We start from the raw sequence: 9438 nt of genomic DNA, 5'->3' as shown, positions 1-9438 counted from the left end.
AGCCACACTCAATGAACTGGAAACAAAGAGAACTTATAATGAGTTAAAGGATTATTAGCTCTTCACATCCTAAAGCAGAACAAAGATTCAAAGTACATTTATTATCAAAATATGAATGCAGTATACAACTCTGAGATTTGTCTTCCTATAGACAGACACAGAACAAAGAAAACCATTCAAAGAAAAACATCAATGTGCAAGAAAAAAAAGAGCAAAAAATACAGAATATAAAACACAAAATCAATAGAGTCCAGGTGTATTCAGTTCAGCTCAGTTCTATTTCGATCTAGTGTTGTGTCATTCATTATTTGTAGGTCGCCCCAATCAAATAAATCATCCAAAATAGCAACAAGAAAAAGGAGCGACCAGAAGCCAGAAATAACATCATAACATGAACTACACAGTCCAATCCACTGAGCTACAGAGTCCAATCCTACACGCACAGCAAATCACTTTTTGAAGTACGATCTGCATTGCTGCCTTGCCAAATGCAGCAACCCACTTTTGGCTTCAGAGGAGGTTCACCAGCTTGATTCCACAGATGAGAGGGGTTAGACTATGAGGAGAGATTGAGTTGCTTCGGACTGTACTCACTGAAATTCAGAAGGATCAGAGGAGACCTTATAGAAACATATAAAATTATGCAAGTATTAGGTAAGATACAGGCAGGAAAGTTGTTTCTACTGGTAGGTGAGACTAGAGGTAGGGGACATAGCCTCAAGATTTGGGGGAGTAGATTTAGGACGGAGATGAGGAGGAACCGCCTTACTCAGAGAGTGGTGAATCTGTGGAATTCTCTGCGCAACGAAGCAATGGAGACTACCTCAGTAGATATATTTAAGATAAGGTTGGATAGATTATTGCATAGTAGGGGAATTAAGGGTTATGGGGAAAAGGTAGGTAGGTGGAGATGAATCCATGGCCAAATCAGCCATGATCTTATTGAATGGTGGAGCAAGCTCGACGGGCCCAGATGGCCGACTCCTGCTCCTATTTCTTATGTTCTTATAAGATCTCACAAGCAGGAATTGAAATTATGAGCAAATTTTTGGTGACGTTACTCGAAAGAGGAATCCAAGTGAAAACACAGTTTCGGGTTTTCAAACAAAGCCACAAAACGGAGAGAAGAGCTGATGGTATAACGTACAAAATAATCGCTTCACTGCATTGGGATTCACTTGGCTTGGGCTTCTGGCGTAAAATGGCTGCTGTGGGAAAGCCAGACAACTTGATGATTGTTTCAATAAACCGTGAAATAATATTAGAAAAAAAAGCACTTCAGACAAATTGCCAATTAGTAGCTTCCTAATTAGTGTAAGTAACTTATTAAAGTACAAATAAGAGCCTCAAAACAATTATTTAATCTAAACGTTAAGACTGTCAGCAGAAGACAGGCAAATTTGCATTTTTATGGGCCTAGCATGTTTCAAATAACGCAGTTACAGAAATAAAGATCCCAGCGGGATCCCTTACATCCATCAAAGAGATCAGGATGGTTTAATATCACGAATGAGAGATGATTCCTCTACGAGTGCAACAATCCCTCCACCAACTTTGCACAGAGTGGGCCCAGATAATGTTTTGGGAGCGGCAGTGGATCCTAACATATGACTGATGTTGCAATGATCAAGCCTATTACCTCTTTTTTAAAATAAGAATTTCCCCTTAACATTTTTGCCCAAAGCCCCGCAGTGTGAGATGAATCTGGGTTGTACTCTCTGAGAATGTACACAATAACTACTTTCGTCCAACAATTATACTGTTCGGACATTTATGTTTCACGTTCTAATGCTTCCTGTTCTTCAAATAATCTTCAAAATGCATTTCATGAGCTTTACAGAGGAAATATCTGCACAGAGGTGTGAAAGAGTCTTTTTCTGTAGATCAATGTCAAAAGAGTCAAATTAAATTCACTGTGAGTCAATGTTGTTAAACAATAAAACATGAAAACTTCTGGTGGGGGGGTAAATATTTTTTAAAGGCACTTTTTATATATTGTGTGTGTATATAAAATGAGTAGAGCAGAAAGAGAGCAAAAATAGTGAGAAAGTGTTCATAGCTAACACAAGGGGGCATAGTTTTAAGGTGCTTGGAAGTAGGTACAAGGGGGATGTCAGAGGTAAGTTTTTCACACAGAGAGTGGTAGGTGCGTGGAATGCACTGCCGGCGACGGTGGTGGAAGCGGAAACAATAAGGTCTTTTAAGAGCCTCTTAGATAGGTACATGGAGCTTAGAAAAATAGAGGGCTATGCGGGAGGGAAATTATAAGATGTTTCTATAGTAGGTTACATGGCCGGCACAACATTGTGGGCCGAAGGGCCTGTAATGTGCTGTAGGTCCTATGTTCTATGTTCAGAAATTTGGTGGCAGAGGGGAAGGAGCTGTTCCTGAATCATTGAGTGTGTGGCTTCAGGCTCCTGTACCTCATCCCTGATGGTAGCAAGGAAAAGAGGGGACTTCAGATTCCTGTACCTCCTCCTTGATGGTAGCAATGAGAAGAGGGGACTTCAGGCTCCAGTACCTCCTCCCTGATGGTAGCAATGAGAAGAGGGACTTCAGACTCCTGTACCTCCTCCCTGATGGTAGCAATGAGAAGAGGGACTTCAGACTCCTGTACCTCCTCCCTGATGGTAGCAATGAGAAGAGGGACTTCAGACTCCTGTACCTCCTCCCTGATGGTAGCAATGAGAAGAGGGACTTCAGACTCCTGTACCTCCTCCCTGATGGTAGCAAGGAGAAGAGGGCATGTCCTGGGTGATGGGGATCCTGAATGATGGAAGGTGCCTTTTTATGGCATTGGTCCACGTGCGCGCTCACTGTCGCACTTGCTTTGGAAAATATATGAATATGAGAGATGGACAGTGCGGTAACACAGCAGTTAACGTAAAGACTTACAGCTCCAGCAGCCAGGGTTCGATTCCCGCCACGGCAACACATAATGCTGGAGGAGCTCAGCAGGCCAGGCAGCATCTACGGAAAAGAGTAAACAGTCGACGTTTCGGGCCGAAGCCCCTCTATGAAGAAGCCCCCATTCTGGAATATCCACACTGGATGGGTGGCTGCAGATGACATTTGGGAGAAAACAGGAATGCAAGATAGACAAAGGTATACATTTCACAGAGGATAACAGAGCTAGAGAAATTTAAGTAGCATCTTTAAAAGCACTTGCAATTTAAGATAGGGCTGGTGGCAGTGCAGTACCGACTTATAGCATGAGCAGCCAAGGTTCAACTTGTCATATGAAGAGCGTTTGATGGCTCTGGACCTGTACTCTCTAGAATTCAGAAGATACAAGGGGTGACCTCATTTAAAACCTATTGAATGATGAAAAGCCTTGACAGAGTGGATGTGGAAGGAATATTTCCAATGGTGGGAGGGTCTAAGACCAGAGGGCCCAGCCTCAGAATAGAGTGACGTCCATTTAGAAGAGAGATGAAGAAGAATTTCATCAGCCAGAGGGTGGTGAAGCTGTGGAACTCCTTGCCCCAGGCAGCTGTGGAGGCCATATCGTTATGTATATTTAAGGCAGAGGATGACAGATTCGTGATTGATCGGGGCATGAAGGGATACGGGGAGAAGGCAGGAGATTGAGGCTGAGAAGAAAATTGGATCAGCCGTGATGAAATGGCGGAGCAGACTCAATGGGCCAAATGGCCTAATTCTTCTCCTATATCTTATGGTCTAATGGTAATTAGACTCAGTGGTGAGCCAAGAAACAATGGAGGTTCAAAGGAAATTACGGAAATATGAAGTTTGAGAGTACAGAGGGTTATGAAAACATGAGCGAGAGCTTTAAAGCCAAGGAACAAAATAACTACAAGCAACTTTTAATCAGCAGGGGATGTGTCTGGTTTTAATTAAGGTCTTAAGAGCAGAAATCTGGAAGATGGACAGAGACAGAAGGAGAATAGACATTGTCCGGATGAGCAACAAAGGCATAAATGGGGGTTTCTTTATCAGTTGTTCTGAACCGGGGCAAAATGAAACAGTCCAGGGTATAGTAGATCTCGGCATTACATAGGTAAATGACCGAGACTAGATAAAATATGACATCAAGACTTCGGACTAAGTTTAGCCTCTATCAGTTTCAGAGAGAAGAAGTCAATATGCAGGGGGAAGAGCTGCTGAGGGCACTGATGATGGTTTGGGCTTCCCAACTTTTAGCTGGGTGCTGCTAAGTGGATCAGAGTGGATGAGGTGGGATGTAACAGTGGAGAAGGAGGGGAGGAGAGCAATTGTTGAAAGTAGGGATAGTAAGGGTTGGTAGTAATCTTGTTTGTCACTTCTCCAGCAATATACATTAGGTTTTATGAGGTTAGACCATGCCAGGTAAATTATTATTGAAGATGGTGAGATCGTGGGGAGGTGAAGATGAAATGATATGGAACATAATTGGAATATCAGGAAAGTGGAAGAGGGACTTTTTGGGAATAGGAGTCATTGACCAACCACATTTCCTTGGTAATAGTCAATCTAAGAGCAGTTTGCTGCCATCAGAGACTCCTTCCTCACTACCTGACCTCAAACCTCTCACTAGCTCTATGCAAATGCAAAAGCGTAACTACAGTCAGAAGGGAAAACACATTAAAAGAAATATGGGGCAAAAAGAAGGAATGGAGAGCCAATTACATGCAGAAATACATAGTGTAGATTGCACACACTTTGAATTGCTATACTCACATCTTCTTCAATATCTTCACTCCAAACTGATTTTATTTTAAAATTTTCCACAACTGATAGCCCAGTTTCTATGACAGTCAGTCCATTCTCTACAACGGCCCGGCCTTTTTCAACATGAAGTTCCAAATCTGTTCTTCTTAATGTTTCTTCTTGCTTTACCTTTCAATAATGAGGTTGAAAGATAGGATTAATGCTGTCAGAAGAATATAAGGCCTTAAGTGGCTCTACCCATCGATTGAGATGTTCCCACAACCAATGATCTCACTTTAAAGACTCCTTATCTCATTATCTCATGTTCTCATTATTTATTGCTATTTATTTATTGTCTTTTACCCTCCGGCCTAAAATTCCCCAAGCTATACGTCAGCCTGTAATTTCCTGCTTTGACCTTTCATTGATCCTGTTGTAGTTACTATTCTATAGATTTTCTGAGTATGCCCACAGGAAAATGATATGTCCTCTCACAGGTGAGCAGGAAGATCCCAGGACTGAGCAAAGAAATGAACTCTCTTGATATTTCAGCCAAATCCTTAACCGTTGCTTCTCTAACCAACCTATATGGCGACTTGCAGAAAATCTACATCACCCAGAGAGAGATTATTCAATCCCATTCACTCCAGCATCTGTGGCTTGCTCTTGCTTATTTATCATATCTTTGTTTGTGGACTGTTGCTGTTTGCCCCATAATTGGTTGTGAATCTTGTTCTAGGATGAATATGTTTAAAATCATAGAATAATACTGCACAGAGGAAGACCTTTAGACAACAGTCCCCATACTGACTCTTTGAAAGAGCTTCCCAGTTATTACCATGCAGTGACCTTTTCCTCATAATCCTGACCTTTAAATTCTCTCCTTTTAAAAAAGAAAGCTGTGAAGCATTCTGTGGTTCTGAAAGTCAGAGAGTAAATGGTATTTCTTTCCTTGCTGAGATAATCAAAATTCTTCAGCTCTCCTTTTTTTTTAAAAAATCAACACTGTTGCTCAGTTATTTTCCTCGTCTAAAGTGCCTTTGCCTTTGGGAACTCATTGTTGATTTAAATATATAAAACTTTACCTGTGTACATCACTAGATATAGAAATCAACAATTCTGACCACACATATTGCTAATTGCCTAAATACAACTTGAATCAGGTAAATTTTTACCACAGGTCACTAACAACCCCAAAGCATACCTGCCTTTGTTACTTCGTTAGGTTCTGTCACTTCTACTGATTGGCCAGTCTCCTTGGCTCTCGGTTTTGACCTCATACCCAGCAGCTGTCCTGCTGCTTGATCGGTTGTGGCTAATTGCATTTGCAGGATTAGAATTGCTGATGAATTTTTGAAGCCAAATCAAGCAGTTCCATTTATTGGTTTTAGAGTCAAAGTCAGTGAATTGGGCCATGAAAAGAACATCTGATTTCCTATAAGTATTGTTTAAATTTAATCGGATTAAGGTAGGCCAGCCCAGAACATCTGAAATGAGGTGTTTTTCCAATCTGTCTTTGGATTCTAGCAAGAACGGCTTGCTCACCTGGCAAGAGGAAGTGAAACCAGATCTATGCGACTAGGTGGTCAAAGATCTGCTCTTGCGCCATTCATTTGGATTCCGAGGAACCTGTTGTCCAAATTTGAAGAGTACAGCGTGGCCTGACATTTCTTCCCCACAACCAATCTCTTATCAGTATAAAGCGAGTTTTTTGTAGGAGGTACAGGTGCCTGAACAACCACAATCAACAATTCAGGAACAGCTCCTTCCCCTCCACTATCAGATTTGTGAACAGTTTCTAAACACTTCCTCATTATTCCTTTTTGCCATATTTAATTTTGTAATCAGCCCCAACAACAGACAACCCCTTAGGAGAGTGTCACAGGTGATTTGAACGACAATGCTACTACTAAGTCGGCCGGTGGTGTAGAGGCATTGGGCACTGGACTTAGAGGAGAATGGCCCTGAGTGCGAATCAACAAACAAAACGGCCTCGTAAAAAACAGTCAGTCGAGTGCTACAGAAATGGCAAAAATGCCACAATAAGGAACAACGCCACCAACTACTACTGCTAGCTTTGCAATTTACAGCAATTTTGTCCTTGCACTACACTACTGCCCACAAAGCAACGAACTTCACGTCAGACACATCAGTGATATTAAATCTGAATGTTTCTGACCCTGGAAGGAAGCTTGACGTGCTAATCTGCGAACTTCAGTAGCGTGAAGGACAAGGAGAGAGGACATGTGTTTCCTCCCTTTGGAAGTATCATCCCTTTGCTACGTAGCGCAGCAGTTAGTGCACGCTATTGTAGCTCGCCTCCGAGAGGACCACAACCTCAATGATCCAGAGGGCCACATTGGATGGAGTCAGGGCTTTGCCTCTTGGTAGGGGTCACCCATGGTAAACAGGTCAAAGGGTACAGGCCAGACTAAGAGAAGTCCACCAGTCCTCTAGGTTCGGGTGTTCGGCCTCAGGGTTACCAACCCTGACTGGTCAAGCAAATTGTTACAGAAACGGCGATGAAGAATCCTACATCTGTGTGCGATGGTTTTGACCAAAAGCTGAGAGGAAGAAACTGACTGGAAGAAGTTAAATAGGTGGGTTGCTGGGCAGTGCAGCTTGTTAGGCTGGAAGGACCTGTTCTGTGCTGTATATCTAAAAATAATTAATAATAAAACCCACTGCAATTCCTACTCAATGGCAACCTCACCCCAGCAACACTTTCAGGAAGGTTCCTGCAAGGTAGACAACCTCCGGTGGGGGGCTGGGGAGCGGGGGCTGGGGGTTAGATCTGGCCTATAGATGTCAACCTTGTCAATAACACCCATGCCAGGAAACTCCACAGGTGAGTGATTTTCATAATTAACTACGGGAAAAATTCTGAACGTTCCTTCTAAACCCAGTAATTTGGCAACTGAGTGGGATTACTGCTTTCTGCTAGGCTAATTACAGATTTGATCAACAATTTCCCTGACCTCATACAGGAGAAACATAGAAATCTTCAGCCCACAATGTTGTGCTGACCATGTAACCTACTCTAGAAACTGACTAGAATTTCCTTACTGCATAGCCCTCTAGTTTTCTAATCTCCATGTACCTATCTAAGAGGCTCTTAAAAGGCCCTATTGTTTCCACCTCCACCACCGTCGCCAGCAGTGTATTCCACGCACCCACCCCTCTCTGTGTGAAAAACTTAGCCCTGACATCCCCTCTGTACCTATTTCCAAGCACCTTAAAACTGTGCCCTCTCATGCTAGCCATTTCAGCCCTGGGAAAAAGCCTCTGGCTATCCACACGATCAATGCCTCTCATCATCTTATGCATCTCTATCACGTCACCTCTCATCCTCCGTCGCTCCAAGGAGAAAAGGCCAAGTTCACTCAACCTATTCTCATAAGGCATGCTCCCCAATCCAGCTGACATCCTTGTAGATCTAAAGGAGAAGGAAGTACAGAAGCCTTAGGTCCCATATTATCATATTAAGAAATCAGGCTCCTGAACCAGTGTGGATAACTCACTCACCTCAACACTGAACTGATTCCACAACCTATGGACTCACTTTCAAGGACTCGACAACTGATGTTCTCAGTATTATTAATTAATTAATAATAATTATTATTATTTGTTTTTTTATTTAATTAGTTTCTCTTTTTTTTGCACTTTGGCTGTTTGCCAGTCTTTGTGTGTAGTTTTTCATTGATTCTATTGTACTTCTTTGTTCTGCTGTGAGTTATTCGTTTGTTAGGTGCTGTCGTATGACATGGGTGATCATGGTCTTTCCATGACCATGATTGTTCTTGGCAAACTTTTCTAGAGAAGTGGTTTGCCATTGCCTCCTTCTGTGCAGTGCCTTTACAAGGAAGGTGACTCCAGCCATTATTAAAGCTCTTCAGGGATTGTCTGCCTGGTGTCAGTGATCGCATAAGTGGGACTTGTGATATGCACCTAGTGGCCCCTTTATTAGGTACCTCCTGTGCATAATAAAATGGTCAGTGAATGTATGCTTGTGGTCTGCTGCAGTTGTAGCCCATCCGCTTCAAGGTACACTGTGTTGTGCATTCTGAGACACTCTTCTGCACACTGCTGTTGTAACGTGTGGTTATTTGAGCTGCTATCTCTCACCTCCCTTTCGTCTTGAACCATGGATGATTTTTGCTTTTCGCACCATTCTCTGTAAATTCTAGAGACAGTTGTGCGTGAAAATCCCAGGATATCAGCAGTTTCTGAGATACTCAATCCACCCTGTCTGACACCAACAATCATTCCACGGTCAAAATCACTTAGATCACATTTCTTCCTCCATTCTGATGTTTGGTCTGAACAACAACTGAATCTCTTGACCATGTCGGCATGCTTTTATGTACTGAGTTGCTGCCACACGATTGACTGATCAGAGATTTGCATTAACGAGCAAGTGTACAGGTATACCAAATAAAAGGGCCTCTCAGTATATACCTACATTGATAATAAATTTACCTTGAACTTGGACACTTACTTCAACTTGAACTTCTAGTGCCTGCTTGGCAGGCAACAGTGCAGTGAAGGGGTGGTGAAAGTTGAACATGGGGGGACTGATGCGCTCCATGCCAGAGTCCCTGGGCGCTATCCCATTCCTTACAGGCTGGTGGAGGGACCCCAACAAGTGTTTTGGGATTGTGTCACTCTTTGGCACACCGGCGAACAGGTCATTATACAGGACGTTTAGCGAGAAGCTTGCCACTATCACAAATAAGAGCCCGCACCAAAAAGACATTTGAGACCAGAGGGAGCTTAGACCATGTTCGT

The sequence above is a fragment of the Mobula birostris genome, chromosome 29, assembly GCF_030028105.1.
Source record: "Mobula birostris isolate sMobBir1 chromosome 29, sMobBir1.hap1, whole genome shotgun sequence".
Lineage (NCBI taxonomy): Eukaryota > Metazoa > Chordata > Chondrichthyes > Myliobatiformes > Myliobatidae > Mobula > Mobula birostris.
Note: the sequence above shows the minus strand (reverse complement) of the source record.